We start from the raw sequence: 17,490 nt of genomic DNA on the forward strand, positions 1-17,490 counted from the left end.
GCAGGATCAATATTTATAAATATAAGCTATTAAATAATTATTCATTAAATATTACTTAAATAATAATTTAATACCTTATATTTATAAATATTGACCCAGCACTGAAGTACGTTAAGCTAAGTGCTCCATTTTCTGCGCTCTCTATTTCAAAAACAGTTCTACGTACAAAAAAAGTTTCAGACAAAATTTGTAAAGAATTTTATCTTCTACAACTTTTATAATACTTAAATGTTATTACGATTGAAGGTAAAGAAAGCGAGATATTGCCAAAAAAAACTGATTTTAGCAACCTTTGATCATGAATATCAAAGGACGCGCAATATGCGAATTTGAGACAACATTTGTACTAACAAAATAAAGGTCTGTACAAAAATTCAGCTTATTTCGTTAGATTCCGAGTTGGAACCCTAAGATGATTGGAGTATTTAGAAAATTTTTAAGGACAAATTTTGTGGCATCAAATGAATCAATTCCAGAATCAGAATTGCTCAGTCCAACACTAATGTGTAGGTTTGAATCGAATGGTTTGAATATATTACATGTATATTTCTCACTCCGTATGTGAGTGGCTTTTCATATAAATATATAATTTTCTAATACCTAATATTATTCGTTCACCTGTTGTTAAAAGTTTTTCCTTCTCAGTTTGAATTGTTGTGTTATTGAGTGTAGAAGTTATGAAATTTTGTTATAAGCTTATGTATTGTTAAAATTTAATTTTCTTTTATATATAGTGTATATATTTTCAATGTAAGTTTTTAATAAAAATTTTTTTTATATATTTTATATTTAATACCATTCTATTTGAAGATATTTTGAAATTCCCGCATTTTTACTAATCATCGATGGTCAATCGTTAATAATTTTTGAAAAATTTACGTACAAGTACATGAAGTAATTTATTTCTTTCGTCCCCTGTTCAATATTTATTTTATGTCATTTTGATTCGTTTTTACTTTATAAAGAGTGTTCCAAAAGTAACGTAAGATTTGAATGTTTGCCCATTGACATGATAAAGTCAGTATTGACAATGATAAAGCATAGTTAGCGTGACAGCTGGCAGTTTAGGATTTTTTAATAGGAGGGTCGATGAAAAAAGAAAACGATTTCGCTGTTGGGCAAGGTTTTGAAAATAATAAAGTTTAAGTAGCCACAGGTCGCGATTTTTGTATAAACAGGGTTTAACATTATTAGATTTTTTCCATGGAGTTTTTTAAAGTCTGAGGCTTCTGACAAACAAATCTGTGGCAACTGACACCTTGAGGGAGAAAATTCAGATCAGTATCACCACTATTCAGCCATGTTGCTATATTTATGCAAAATGGTCAATGAAAATTTCGACAGAAAATTGTGTCATCAAGATCTTGATATGCTATAAATTTTTCAGGATATGCTATTCTATGCTTAACTCTATATACTGCAAAGTTAACGAATTAATAAAAAATTTACAACTTTTAATTTAAAAAGACTGTGTTTCCTATCAAAATTGCTTCTTGCGTTAATTTTGGGACACCCTTTAGAATAGAATCTGCTCATTTTGGCGCGCATAAACAAAAGTGCAATAATTGAACACTGAGAATTATAGATACAAAACGATATATATACAATACAAAACATTACTGTAAAGTTATGTTCTCAAGGAAGTTTAACGGCCCTTATTGTTGAAATGTTTTTGTTCGTTCTTATGATTGTGTGGCGATCATATGAGTATAATGTTACTAAATACTTGTATTCAAAAATTCCATTTTCTTGTATTAATTTTTAAAATTTGGTAAAATAAACAAATTTTTACTTTTTGCTATTGCTGTCGAATTCATTAAGTGTTATGATGACTTTTTTTTGAGAGACATAAACGATTTTGCCTCAATACTTTCTATGCGTTTATTAATTTACAAATAATAAATGTCCAATTAGTCAGAAGCTTACATCCATAACATCCCAGATTTTGGGTTTTTTTGCTATTAAAATTAAAAGTGTTTTTATGGTTGACGGGATTTATTACCATATTTTCTATTCGTTGTATTTCTATCGGTTTTTAGCGCAGAAATGCTTATAACTTCTATATCGTTTCATTATATTATTATTTTGATATTTTTATTTTCACACAATTTTTTGATCATTTATGTTATAATATTGCCTGTATTTATAAATAAATAATATCATTGTTTAAAAATACAGGCAATATTATTACATTAATGATACAAACATTGTGTGAAAACTTAAATTCATAAAATAATGAAAGTATATATACGTTATAATAAGTATTTCCGCTAGCGCCACTGAATTCGGTTCTACACATAGCTAATATACGGTACGATAATTTTATATATTTAAACGAGCAATTCTTGTATATATATATTTACGATCTTGGAAATGGCTCCAACGATTTTCATGAAAATGAATATGTAGGAGTTTTTTGGGGCGATAAGTCGATCTAACAAGGTTTCATTTTAAAAAAACGTCGTTTTATTCGTTTTTTCATGAAAAACTGAAACCGGCAATGCAAATTATAACTCTTCCTGACATCTATTGGTGTATATCGTAGTTAATGAAATACAATGCAAATTATAACTCTTCCTGACATCTATTGGTGTATATCGTAGTTAATGATTCAAATTGGTATTTGTGAGGAGACATTTAAAACGGTCTTCTATTAGTGATAAAATTTGTGTCTTTTTAAGAAACCGAGCGAAGTTCGGTCATCCAGATATTATTACCTAATTTAGACAAAATTTTAAGTGTAAGTGTCACATTGATGAAGAATGATATACTTATATTCATCGCTTGAATAGGAAAGGGAAAACATATATGTAAGCTTATTTGCACATAAAAAATCAGCAAAAAGTTGAGAGGTCTTACAGCAAATGGTTGTGCAATAATAATATATATAAAAGATATAAAATATTATACGAGACTTGCCTCTTTTAATAAGTATATTGAATCAGTCAAATGTGACCAAAAATTTACTTTGATACTAAGAATATATTTTGTTAAATTTATTAAACGAATATTTATAAAAAGATGATAGTTAATTCTTAATGTGTTTCTACTTCTGGGACACTTTTTGATCCACCTTGCATAGTTATTGTGTTATATCTACGATTTATAGAGATAAGTCACGTTTATTCTTTCTTAATAAGGAATGCTTTAATAAAAGCACAAATAACGGTTCTATGTAGGTATGAAGATTTTCGCATTCCAATATTTTCTTGGTACAAAATGACTATTATTTGCTAAAGTTTGTTGAGTGCAATAGAAGATAAGACACGATTATATATGAATATACAAAGCTTTAAACATCGTTTTGTATATACCGATTAAAATCATTCGAAAATTGATAAAATCCCTAATGAAGTACATAAAAAATGTTCTAATTTTATTAAATATCTAAAATGTCACATAAACGTGCAAGATGCAAATCAATTATTTTGGTAAATACTTTTAACAAACATTGTTTGTGAAATTATTTGATTGTGATGGCATGGATTCAAGTTGTTGTACAATAGTTTTTACAATTGTATACAAATTTGAATAAAGGATTTGCATAAAAACAGTAATTGCACAAATCGTTTGACAGAGTTTGTATAAATTATCGTAATATCATAAAATTGCTTGCATAAATGATTTGTATTCCGCTTCTAAAAACACTAATGCTAAGCGCTGCATCTAAATTCTCAGCCTGTATTAAAATTTTCATGGTTTTGTGATATTTATAATTTTCTAGATCTTAACACTAATATTGCCTGTTTGATACAACTAGTGTTATTAAAATGTGATAGAATCAGGACTGTAGTGGATAAAATAAGACAAAAGAGGGGTACCGCAAGTGGACCCCTAGTACCTAGACCAATAGTTCTCTGTAGCCTCCTTGAGAACGACCTACCACCCGAAGACGAGGTGTCTTCGGGTAGGAGGTGCTATTAAAATCAGATGAAGCTAAAGGATTCCGTTGAGGCCAGACGCCACATAGATTGACCCAAGGTTTCGAACCCGAACATTCTGAATCTAACGCCCTACAGATCTCTGCAGGTGCAAATAACATGCGTGGAAGTTCGTCATCTTCCATACAGGCTCTAAAAGTGAGATCATTAAGATCCTCCCCCCATATTGTGAAGGTAATAGTTCAATCGACAGTGTCCTGTCAACGAGTTTCACCACCCTTCTCAACTGTGCTCTATGTAGTTTCAGGCGAGCACATTCTAATGGCCTAGCTGTGGTTATACACAGTTTGGTCTGTCGCATACCCTGCGAAAAGTTCCAGTAATCAAGATGGGCTTGTCGTATCCAGTCTTTGATTCGGTAAATTACAGAGCATCTTGCTATGAGAATGACATAGGGTGACATAGGGAGACGACAAGCTCGGGTGATAGGGGCATTTGAGACGACCCCTCTCGTGCCAACGAGTTTGCTGTTTCATTTCCTTTAACGCCCGAGTGACCTGGAACCCAAATTAACCTGACTATGTTGTTCAGTGCCAGATGATTCAGCTCCTCGAAGCATTCATAGATATATGTCGAAATTATTGTGGTTAAATCTGAAAGCTTTCAATATACTTCATTGAAGATTACCGTTATACCCTCCTCTCGATTTATTTTTAAGGTTTCTTACTATTCGTATATCGTATACTATCTGCAGATTTTACACGTCCACTAACACTTCTGTGCAGAACCCATCCAAATAGGACAAATTTTCACGTGAACATTATAAGCTCGAAAATGCTTGCCAATGAATGTATGGTTGACCATTTTCTAACCATACCTTCCACCATATTTTTAAAGCTTTCATGAAATTTTGGAATTATTTACATGAATATTTATGAGGTACTCCAGAAGTTTGCTCTCACTCACAAGCATCGAATATTTTAAATAATCGCTTTAATAATTAAACTTACATTTTTTAGGAAATTTTAGATGGTTCTTATTGTTTTGTACGTTTTTATTCTGATTATATTGACTTTGTAATCGTTCGCCTAAGCTTATTTTTCAATTTAAAAAATTATTTTTCAATCAACTTTTTCCCGTAGAGTAAGCATTTAATATAAACAAGTGAAAAAAATTGACTGAGTTAATTGTTGAAATACCATGTATAGACAGTGTTGATTACGCAATTGTTTGTTTTTTGACGTCATGTAACTATAGAAAGATAGTCACTCTTAGAGAGCCACACATTCATAACTGATATTCCCATATAATACATACCATAAAATTTGCATCTAATTTGCGTCCTCGTGGGCAAAACAGTGATGTTTACAAAAAAAATGTTTCAAACAAAAGTTGTTTATTTTTTTGTTGCAAACATTTTTTACTCCTAAACTTTTGTTCTATCTCTAATGGTTTACAAGATGGGCCCCAATTGACCTATGTTTCTCATTTACGAACTCGATCTCACTTTGTATGTCCTAAGCCCGCGATAATAATTTCAGCTTTATATCTTTTTTCGTTTTTGAGCTATCGTGTTGACAGACAGAGAACCGAAAATGGACTAATTAGGTGATTTTATTTTATTTTAACACCTATACTAAAATTTTGTTGGTAGAATCAATATTCTTAAGCGTTACAAACTTGGGTCTAAACTTTAATATACTATGATATATTTCATATATACATGGTATAAAAACTGGGGCTCGTATTGAAAAAAATAAAATTTGGGCCATCAGGGCCGTATTATGAACACAAGGTTAAAAACCAAGGCTTTCGTTGGTCCCTATCAAACTTTTGTTAAAGTTATATTTTGATTGATTTTTTTTTGTTCAAAATAGACTTAAAACGTTATTCTCTTTTCAAAATATTATTAAAAAATACTAATAACTTATTTTTTTTTTTCAAAAAACAAATATATAATTATAAACTCATTACTTGCTTAAAATTTTAATATGTTTATTTACATTTTGTCCTTTCAAGGATACGTACATACAACATACATTACACGTCACTATATATAAACTGATGAATTATGCATTTCACCCAATAAATTACAGGCAGGATATTTGAATATCGATTCTAAACATAAATATTATTTGAAGAATATACATATAAGAGAATTGATACCAATTATAGCTTTTAAAATAATGTATAATAATCAAATAAAATTATGTTAGGTATAATCGTTTTTATTGAAAGAAAATAATCACATTTATTGACCTTGCTTCTTACATGTTAAATAATGCAAACCTTCGGGTACCTATTCCTTTTAATTTTAGTTTTGTATCCGATTTTTAACAATTACCTACGTTTTGTAAGAATATAAAACATACGCTTTTATTTTTACATGAATGTTATGTATAATGCTTAACATTGAAAAAAAATGATATGCTAATAATTTTAATTAGGTTGAGAGAATACACATGTGTTGGAAAACCTATCTTGGTATTATGGGTAGATAATATACTCGTCTATAGTATGCTCTTTGTTGTACTTCCGTTGTATGGCGTGTCAAATGCCTAAATGTGCAAAAACAAAAATATAATAAGCTTGTTATCGCCGCTTGTGTAAAAATATCGTGCAAGTAAGATTATATGAGTTTTGAGTAGAGACAAAAAAGTTTAAATTTATTTTGAAATTCTTCAAAAAAAGAGGAATTAATCCATTAATATTAATTTCTGAAAATTTGTCGATAACGATCTTACGATATTTTTGTTTTTGCACATTTAAGCATTTGATACGCCACAAAACGTTATTCAGTACTTTGACGCTAGGGAATAACCCAATGTTGTTCTGTTTCAGTTTGGTTTTATATTCCCCTTCTGTTCCATGGCAATATTCAATCAGATGTTCAACACTTTCAGAGAACACTTTCACAGTACACACACTCTTACATTATCAACCCTAGATTGCCATTTAAACCCATACATACGAAATTTTGCAATAATATGCCGTTTATTCCTGTCAGCCATATTTAAATATTGTGCCCCGTGTTGGTAATGACGCAATCTACTGAACAGACAGAAGCAATTCCTTTATCTTGCATCATTCATTGATAAAAACAATGAATGTTCCTCTATCTTTCTTTTTACAAAAAGTTTGCTGCTACTATCATTTAAGTCAGTCAAATTCATTGCGTTCAGTATCTCAGTAAATCGCTCATTCCAAATCTCACACAAACATAGTTCTTCGTTTTGAGATGGAAGTTTATTGTTTTTTGTGCGCAGAAAAATTCGTCGGATTTCACTAACATTTCTAAATTTATTGCCCATTTCGATGTATCATCTTTGAGACACCCAGCAACTCTTTATAGAAGTTATATCCTACCGCATTTAAGTTTCGTATACACTGCTTTGATTAGTTATTTAAAAACCAAATCTCACATCCGTGTAGGTGAGAACTGGCAGTTCTAAAGTCTTGAACATATTTAGAGTAACTATAATTGGGAAGTTGGAGTGTTTGTATATATATTTTCGCATACTCCATAGTATTTTTTTTGCTTTTTCTTGTATATTGTCTATATGTGCATTCCATTTTCCATTATGGCTTAAATAAACTTCCGAATATTTAAATTTTTTACATTTCCGATCTCATTATCCTTATATATCCATACTTCTCTTTTAGACAACTTATAACCCATTACTAACTACCATCTTTTTTGTTATTTTTTTTCACATTTATTTCCAGTTTCCACCTATCACAAATTTCCTGTCATTCTATCAGAGCCCTTCTCCTACCGCCAATTGCACTGGACAATATTACCACGTCCTCTGCAAATAATAATATTTTAATTTCTTTCCCTTTATACAAGGTGGTACTAATTTCGTCCATCCACTTACCCCAATCATGAATGTATAAACTGAATAATATTGTTGACAAATGACAACCCTGACGTTACCCTTGATAGATTCGAAAACCTTCAGAAACACTGCCATTTTCCATACGGACACAACGGGAAGTACATTTATATATTGATTTCAGAATGTTTATCATATTAACGGGCATATCGATTTATTATTATTATAAATCCTTAGCAAACACTGGCTATCGGCTGGAGTAGGCTCTAGATTTTCCAAGGCAGATTAAGTCTGCCTGTATTCTTTGTATTCTTAAAAATAAGATAAATAATAAGACAGGCAAAGGAAAAGCGGGGAATAAATAACTTGAGAAGAAGAAAGCTGAAAAGACGATACCAGAAATTGGTTTTGAAATAAAAGCATATTAAAAAGCCCTTAAAAGACACTGCGTTTGGGTGCTTGTATTCAAAATCAACCAAAAATCGGTTGATATGCAGTGTCGTGGATGTCCACATAATTCCTTTCTTTATTCTTGACGACAAGGATGAAGAGATTCAGAACGCTGCCTGATCGACTAGCTTCATTACTCATTTTGATCCCTAATGAGTCAGTTTGCCTCAATTATGTAACTAAATCTTTAAAGCCCGACTGTCGAAAAATCTTAGTTTATAGTTATAAAAATTTGACCTTTATTTGTAGTTACAAAATATTATACATGATTTAGGCTACAATAAATTTTGTTTAAGATCTAACAGGAATACCTATCACTACGTTAAGAATTTTTTAATATAACTATGTATTAACATCTTCTAGTCTATTTTTGAGGTTCTGAATATACATTGATAATTTTATCGATTTTTATGCCTGAATTTTATGAAGTAAGGCATTTTTTCAGTTTGCGAATTACGTTTTCGTCGCTCTACATAATAACAGAATAACAGTAAAGGTAAAAATACGATAAATTACTGTTTTTTATTATGGTTATAATCGATTTAGGTTATTTATATTACGTCATTCTTTATAGAATTATATCATATAATTAATTGAATGCAATATTCGAATTTATTTGGAATAGTGAACGATGAATTTAATAAAAACCTACACAATTTTATATACATGATTATAAGACTAATGAGTAGAAATGGTATTTTTGGAATTGGTTAATTGTAAAGCATAATAAGCCGTTGAAACCTTTTCGTTGAATTTTCGGATGTGTCATTATCTCTATATATTTTACTACATGTGGAAGATACAAACGTCAATTTAACTTTATTCAGTTTCAAGAATGAATTAAATTGCATATAATAATTGGTGGGAGCGCAAATAAGTGGATAGTATAACATAGGATAATTATATACAAGACACATTAGTAAAATAACAAACTGTGAAGAAGTGAGTTAAATGGATAGTAACCGCGCCATAAAATTATATCTGTAGGAAAGAGTTTTTATTATTGTGAAAGTTACAAGATTTTAAATCTTTCTCAAACTAGAGACTTCAGGATTAAAAACAAATATAAATATTTAGAAATACGATAGATTTTTGCAAAATTATAAATTATTTGAAGTTGACTGAAATTTTGAAAATAATTTTTTGCGTTAATTTTGGCTTCGGGTATGTGGCATATTTCTGTACATTTCTTTTTGAATGGCTTCAAATTAAAGCTTCTTTTTGTATTATAAAAGAAAACGTCTGTATGACAATCGCGTCATATTGTTAATATAATGCAAATTTTCCTGACATTTTTTTTTTTTGAGTACCCGACTTAACGAGCTTTTTCTCTTTCTTAGATTTAGTGAGACCAGACCTTAGCCAGCCAACTTGTCGGAAATTTAGCGCACATTACACAAAGTGACAATTGTGGAATAAGCATAATCCGCAGGCTGTGATGAGAGAGTCAACTAATATTGTCAATAGCTTATGAAAACCGTAATTTTACTAAACATGAATATACAAGCTGTTTATTATTATTTATGTAAAATTTAAAATCAGTTTACACTGATATGATTTTAATATCAAACATATGGATAAATATATAATAGAACAAAAAAAGACTTACTTAAATACTATGTTATTAAAAAGTGATTATGAAAAATTCAATAGAAATTGTATTGAATAAGCAAACCTTTTATTGATAAACCGAAACAAGTCGTCATATATATGACTTTAAGAATTCAAACCAATAACTTGCTGGCTATCTAAATTATTTTATTCATTACATTGATAAATTATAACAAAATTTAGGGCAAGCACTCACAAGTAGCTCACTCATTTAAAACTAACCAATTCCGTAAACGGTATGTCCAGGGATAGACTGGTGTAGTGCATATGGTATATGCATATGAAGGAGGTGTACTCTTCCTTTAAAAAGAATTGAAATTATCAGCGAAAAAAGGTGTTAATTCCCTTGGGTCACATGGGGCATCTGGGTTCCGAGTGAGTACCGGAACTGTCGAACCCCTGCCCTTCAAACTATCGATCTACCTAAGATAAAAATTTCTGTTACTAATACTACTTTATCAATAAATTCAAAATTATGTTATTTACGAAAAACATGATCAGATAACAAAATATGGTAAAATTTATTTTGTAAATCTTTTCTTATAATAACTATTTCCATGTTTAATATTAACCGAGAAATTTTTAATTTTTCTTTTTCCTCTTTGTCTAAATTAGGGAAGAACTGCTAACACAACAGTCGCATACAGCTCTTCAAAATCTAAACTCTGATGAAAATCTTAGTGAAAGCATACTGAAAGATTTTCCCGAATCAAAAAAAAAAACAGTATCTTGAGCTGACGGTTATTACGAATAAATGTCAGTCAGCCTTCTTCTGAGCATGCTAAGAATCCAAACATCATACCAAAATATAGGATCCAGAATTATAGAAGCTATTGAAAAGACTAAAACTTGCAAATTATATACCGCTTGTATCAGAATAAATGGCCAGTATTCAAAATATTTTTTTCGAAAAAATATTTGGTTCAAATCTAAAAAAAATATCAAAGTTCTGAGGTCCGTAAGCTACGAGGTATTCAGTTTCCGGGCATATATTTATTATACGAAATGCGGACAAACATACGAACAACGCACTTCTATAATACGCCATTCTATAATATTTGGCTCCATGGTACATTTGTAGTACATGGTATATTAGTATAGTACATTTATTCGGGTACACCCGGTATATATTAATATGGCAAGTGTGTAATAATACCTAATTGGTCATCAGTGTATACTTCCTTCTCGAAAATTTTCTGCAGCCACTTATGGAAATTCATCAAATCGATATTTTTATTGTACCTGCCATGGTTAAAGATTATCAACCTCTGTTCTAAACCATCTTTTTCTACTTCCTAATTTGATTGAAAATCTACAGAACTGAAGTATCAGAACAAATTTTTTGCAAATATTAAATATACATAAGACTTGAATACAGGCAAATACACATGAATAAAGGCAAGCAGACAGTTAGACGAGTACGCACACATACTCGCATGCATTTTTATAGGATACTTAAACATTATTGACATCTTAAAATGTGAGAATATTAAAAACCTTTTCGATTTTGATTTTCGGAGAGAAAACAACTATTAGAAAGTTAATAAAACGTAGTACACGGTCGTATAGTAAGGCTAGGCTACTACTATACTGTAGTCTTGGGTAGTTCGCGAACGACCTAGTTCGAAAGAGCGCTCCTTTTGGTGAACTACGCGAACTAGTTCGCCAATATTTCCGTTTTTAGTTCGTTAGTTCTTTTTTACAAATGTCAAATATTTCAAATTGAAATAAGTTATTTTTAAAGTGTCTGCGTGCGGGGTGACGGTAAGTTTAATTAAAATTAATTTTCTTTATGATATTTTATTTCAATTTCCATATCGTCAAATAGTCTTCAATACTTAGTTTCATAAAAAATAAATCGTTGAATGACATTTATTCAACTCATCTTAATTTTGATTATTTATTTATCTATTCAATATTATATTTCCTTAAGAAAATATCTAGTACAAATTATGTTTTATTTTTATTAATATCTATAAACGTGCTATAAACATAATGAAAGTTCTATTAATTAAAATTATAATTCAATTAATATAATTTATTAGTTTCAGAATAAGAATAATGACGTCAAAAAGAAAACACAGTTCTTTATGGATGCATTTTACTGAAGAAACTGCGAGTAAAAAAGCAAAATGTAAATATTGTTCGTCCTATATTAGCTTTGTACTTTTTAAATAAAATAAAAGAATTTGCAATAATCATAAATATATTTTTTTTTTCATTTATTGTTTTTACTAAATTATTTCAAAAAAAGAACTAATGAACTAATAGAACGAACTAGTTCGCCATTGGATAATGAACTAAATTGAGCGCTCTCAGTGGTGACCGACTATGCCCAAGACTACTATACTGTATTACTAATGTGCCTTGGCCTCATTAACCTATACATTATTATCACAGTTTATAGAACTTAACCCAGTTTCTTATATGTACTATTATAGTGTCCTAATGAATATAAAAGGTACCTTTACAACAAATTCTATATGCATGGGGGGAACGAACAGGACAATAATATTATTATAGTTAGGTATGTATTCGACCAACCTATTTTAATTGTAATGAAATATTCCAGTTATTTTTATTATATTGATTTTTTTAAACTATTTTTTATGTTTATTTTTTCTGTTAAAATGCAATTTTTCAATTAACTAATTATCGTATTTCACATTTAAACATGCAAATGTATTATAAATATTATAACACTTTGTAAAGTAAGTTTTGTCCAATTGCAAATTTATCAGATATGTGAAAGATATTTTTAAATTTATTTATTTTCTTATTACAAATACTTTCTCTAGAAACCCAGATAGAAACTTCCCATAAAACAAAAATATTAAGTATATTTTTTTTAAAATTACCTTTCCGCAGATGATAAAAATAACTTTCCATAACTGCCTTAAACACTACAATTTTAATAATCTAACAAAATGAACTTGGTCAAGCCAAAGGGCGGGGTATTTTATATCGACAGATCTAAGTTACAAAGAAAAGTTGTGAAGTTTACTTAGGAAATTCAGATTGCCGGATGACTGTAGTGTGTATCAAGTGAAAGTGATAGCTATTTACGAGGTATGTAAATGAATAAGATTAAACACGTTCATGTGCTGAGTTACCGACAGCCAAATAGCGCTAAAATCTTTAAGCTCTGTCTACCTCACCTCAAAGGTCCTGTGCTACCTTCCGAACGTCCTTAAATGAGTTGGCGGAACAAGTAAATGTAAACCTGTTATGGATACTGGAACGCAGGAACATTCCAAGGAATCCAAGAAATCGTGAAGTCTATGAACTTTCACAAGGCTGACAGACACAAGCATCAAGTGACATTAGGGGGCTCCATTTTCGAACTGCAATCTGCTCTTGAATAAGGATATCTTAAGAAAGGACAATCGTATATGGAGGGCGGAACGCACTTGTGGTACTAAAAGACAGAGTACAATCGTAGGCGTTAGAAAGATCTTATATCGCTTCAAAGGGCATCTATAAGCAGAATGGATTCTGGCTATTACAGGACACTGATTGAGCCACCTTGTGAATCGCGATTATTAAAAGACTTGTCACAGTGGGAGGAGGAGATAACGATGTCTAATCTTCTCTGCCACTGTCCAGCTCTTATCATGAGGAGATTGACCCAACCTTTCTTTGACGACTCCTCCAACCTGAAGTTCGTTGACATCAACGCAGTCCTGCTGTTCTTAAACTGCTCGAAATGATTCATGGAGTAGTAGTCAGGGATAGACTAAGCTTTTTTCCGGTAGCACGACGGACTCTATGGTTTAAGTGTGTCCCATCACAGGACAACTACTCTAACTTAAACTAACCTAGATTCTAAACACACGCTATGAATGAAGTAGGCACTGGAGTCAATAAACGGCAAAAATATTTTTGTTAATATTAGTAAAATTCATAAAATCAATTATACTAAATCTTCCCGTAAATAATAATTAATATTACAGAAAAAATGATCACCACATAGGGCTTTACACAACGATAGGTGCAAAGCCGAGATCGTTAGCATTTTGATTTACGTCAAATCGAAAATGAAAAAATATCAATGATCGGACATACGCACACACAGACATAAATCTAAAAGTGGTGTTAATACATTGTCCTGACTATGTAATGTACAAATATATTGAAAATTTCGAAATGGATTTTCGTACCCATTATAAAAATAACTTCCCTATTCTTGGCAGCTAATAGTTTATATTGTTATTACGTTATAGTAATTTCGAAATAATATTTTCCATTCGAAATTCTTTTTCAATCTTCCTCTGCTTCTTCATATGCGGAAATGTTTGATCAAATTACTCGTAAACGAAAATATCCAGTACGACTAACAGAGAAAATATCCACTGCGGCTAACAGGCAAGTAAAGATGAAAACTAAAAAACTATTCGATTGGTTAACAAATCGGTGTAGATCTATACAATCCATATAAATAGGTAAATCAATATAGGTAACTACATCGTTCTGTTAACCAATCGAAATTGGTACCGGAAGAAAGATTATTGAATTACCGTTCACGGAAACCGTTCACGGAAAACAATGATCAAAATTAACTTTATTAAAATTTGTCATGAAAACTTTAGGATTTAAAAACTATGATAGGAGTGTTTACAAATGAAATCAATAAAATTTGATAAAAGATATGATTATCAGATGGGTGAAGATCCACCTTATACCGCCTTTTAGACCATATAGGAAATGTACGCAAACAAATCGCAATAAAAAATAAAGAGTATTCTATTTTCGATGTTATTTTGAAATGTGCCGTCATTTTGATTAAAGTGAAGTGAAACATCCCTGGTAAAATGAAATTTCAAAATATTCAAGCAATGAACGTGTGTGTTTTCAATTAAAAAATAACAACGTTTTCAATACCAAAATTTGGGATAAAATTTTGACACATTTCCACACTTACTTCTTGAATGGATAACATCAAACCATCTTCAAACTATTTCCAAAGAAAAAAAAAAAGCCAACAGACATTAAATCGTAAAATCTAGGCAATCAATTAACGTTCGCTCAAATCGCTCAACCCTGTATAGGCCGTGTTGAATATATTGACACCTTTCTTCCAATATTTCGAAGATTTTTCTATTTGTCTTCTTTAATAGTATCCGATAGGTTTAGTGCGAAATTAGAATCAATAATCTCACTTTTTGAAGCTACCTACAAATTTTCAACTTTCTGTCTAGTTTTGGAGAAAATGGAAACCAAAGTTTTCCCCTAATTTGCCTCTTGCAGGAAAAATGTAATGTTTACGAAAAAATGTTTCAAATAAAAGATGTTTATTTTTACTTAAAAAATTTTTTTTGTATTTTAACTTTTATTCTGTCTGATACTGTTTAAAAGATGGATTTTACTCTATGTATGATATGTCTCTTTTCGTTTTTAAGTTATTATGATGGCGGAAGGACATACGGGCTCACAAACTAATTATGTAGCTTTAAGGTAGTACCAGCATGAAATCACTTTTCGACAGATTTGGCCGAATTTTTTTTCTCGGGTTTATAATAGCTTTATTTATGAATTCCTAAAATTTCATAATTTTTGACCGTTTAGATCGCGAGATATTTAAAGACAAAGTTCGCGATTTTGAGGGTCATGTCCCATTTAAAGCATGTAAAATGTCCGGTCTCTCCAACTATTTTTTATGATATTATTATATATTGAAGAAAAAGTAGAAAAAAATGTTTATACAATACAATTCTAAAAAAAAAATTTAGAAATTAATTTTCACTTTCGAGATATTAATTTTGACGTAAATTGATCGAAATTTGGACGTTGGCATAATTATTTCCCATTTTAAACGGTCAAAATTTCTGAAACTTTGGGAATTAATAGTAAGCATTATTAAATTCTTAAATTTAATTTTTCGTTAAATTCTGTCGAAAAAAAAAATTGTACCATTGCTTTAACATAGAAACTGCAAATACCATGCTGGAACATCGTTAAGAATATCTATACCAAAATTTTGTTTGTAGTATCAATATTTCTAAGCATTATATCAATATTTCTAAGCTAATTTGGTGGCAGTCCGCCACCAAATTAGCAAAGAGTAACATTCATAATAAGAGTAATCACGACTAGCTAATTCTTACTGATGATGACTACATGGTAGTCGAAATACGTATTTATAAAATACAAAAAACTGATCTAGGAAATTGGGGCAAAAATCGAAATTTATAGCAGCTATGTTGTCTGCCTCTTTTCGTTCGCATTATTATCGCATTTATACAGGTTGTGAATAGTAATCACGTTCATCTGTTAATTCATTGACTCGCATATCTAAATAAAGATAATTTTATTGCAAATGTGGTGCTATATGATTGCCCACAAAACATCAGTCAAAAAATAAAGTGTACAAGCTTTCCAAGTTTTGATATTTTAATTAAAAGTTGTCTTGACCATATGTTTTAGGCAACGCACTACAGCGATATTTGTAAATATTTTTAAATATTTCATAAAAAATAACTTTCATTCGGTAAACAGATGGGTGAAGGTCGACCTTAAATCGGATCTTGTACTATTAGATTATATTGTACTTTAAAACATATTATAGTTATATTTTATTATAAAATATAACAACATATATAATAATATATAACTATACCATTATATTTTTAAAGTACACGTCTCTTCTGTAAGTGAGTAAATTAATATCTCTTTATGGTTCATTGAAACTGACAAATGCCATTTAATATTCATAATGTATTTATTTGCGTTCCCACCATTGTAAAACTGTTTTGTTTGACAAAGACAAAAGATCAACTTAAGGTTGAAGTTTCTAAAACTATAAAGGATTTTTCCATTTCATAGTGAACATAGATTATCAAATGCAATTATAATTATATTTGAGGGGTTTTCAATCAATCAATAAAGGTCACATATTTAACATTGACAAATATAATTGCTTAATAGACAATTGTAGTTTTACTAAATATCAAACGATGATTAGTCAATTAATTTTAAAATCATTTAACTGTTATATTATTACCTTTTGTACACTTGAAATGCATTTTATAGGTAAATATTATTAATAAAAATAATAAAAATGATAGACTTAAACTACGTCATATAATATATAGGTAATAAAATAAATGCTTCCATCATTAGCGCAATCTGTCGTCATTGGCAACAAGAACCAAAACATTATTGCTTGGTTGCGTTTTCAATATATAAATATTATGAAAAATACTTTAATTTTTATGTACCTAAACATCATGTCATGTCACTATGTCAGTGTAATTTATAACAACTTATTGTCATTATTCATTATATGACGAAAAAATAGGAAAAAAAAACAAAAACTGTTTCAACTTCGTGCTATTTAATTCTTAATGGATCGAAATTCTTTTATTATTATTAATTGATTCTAAATTGAATTGAAAGCCCTTCTTTTCTAATTGATTTTTTTTTTTGGTCTATTAACACAATTCTGGAAATAAGTCCTTATCAAATTAATATTAAAAAAAGAGCTTAGTCATTATACATTTCTTCTTTTTATTAACTAATTGAATATAAAGTTTAGCTCGTTTTAAAAATTAGAATTAAATATTGTAGGTAAATATTATACATTTTTTACCAACGTAAAATTTGAAACATACTTATGTCCTTAATTTAGTAGATTGGTAATTGAATCTTATTAAAATTTTACGAAATTATCGTATGATGCAACAAAATCGACTTTTTTGAAGTACAGAAAAGTA

The 17,490-nt window shown here is 29.9% G+C and overlaps 1 protein-coding gene across 1 annotated transcript in view; it reads left to right on the plus strand.

Moving 5' to 3' along the window:
* Positions 1–705: 705 nt before the first annotated feature.
* LOC123305344 (kinesin-like protein KIF17) overlaps positions 706–17,490 on the plus strand; it is a 41,347-nt gene continuing 24,562 nt past the window's right edge. Inside the window, exon 1 of the mRNA XM_044887035.1 lies at positions 706–750. The gene's annotated coding sequence lies outside the window, so the exon portion shown is untranslated. The remainder of the gene's footprint in view (positions 751–17,490) is intronic.

The sequence above is a fragment of the Chrysoperla carnea genome, chromosome 1 (genome assembly GCF_905475395.1).
Source record: "Chrysoperla carnea chromosome 1, inChrCarn1.1, whole genome shotgun sequence".
Taxonomy (NCBI): Eukaryota; Metazoa; Arthropoda; class Insecta; order Neuroptera; family Chrysopidae; genus Chrysoperla; species Chrysoperla carnea.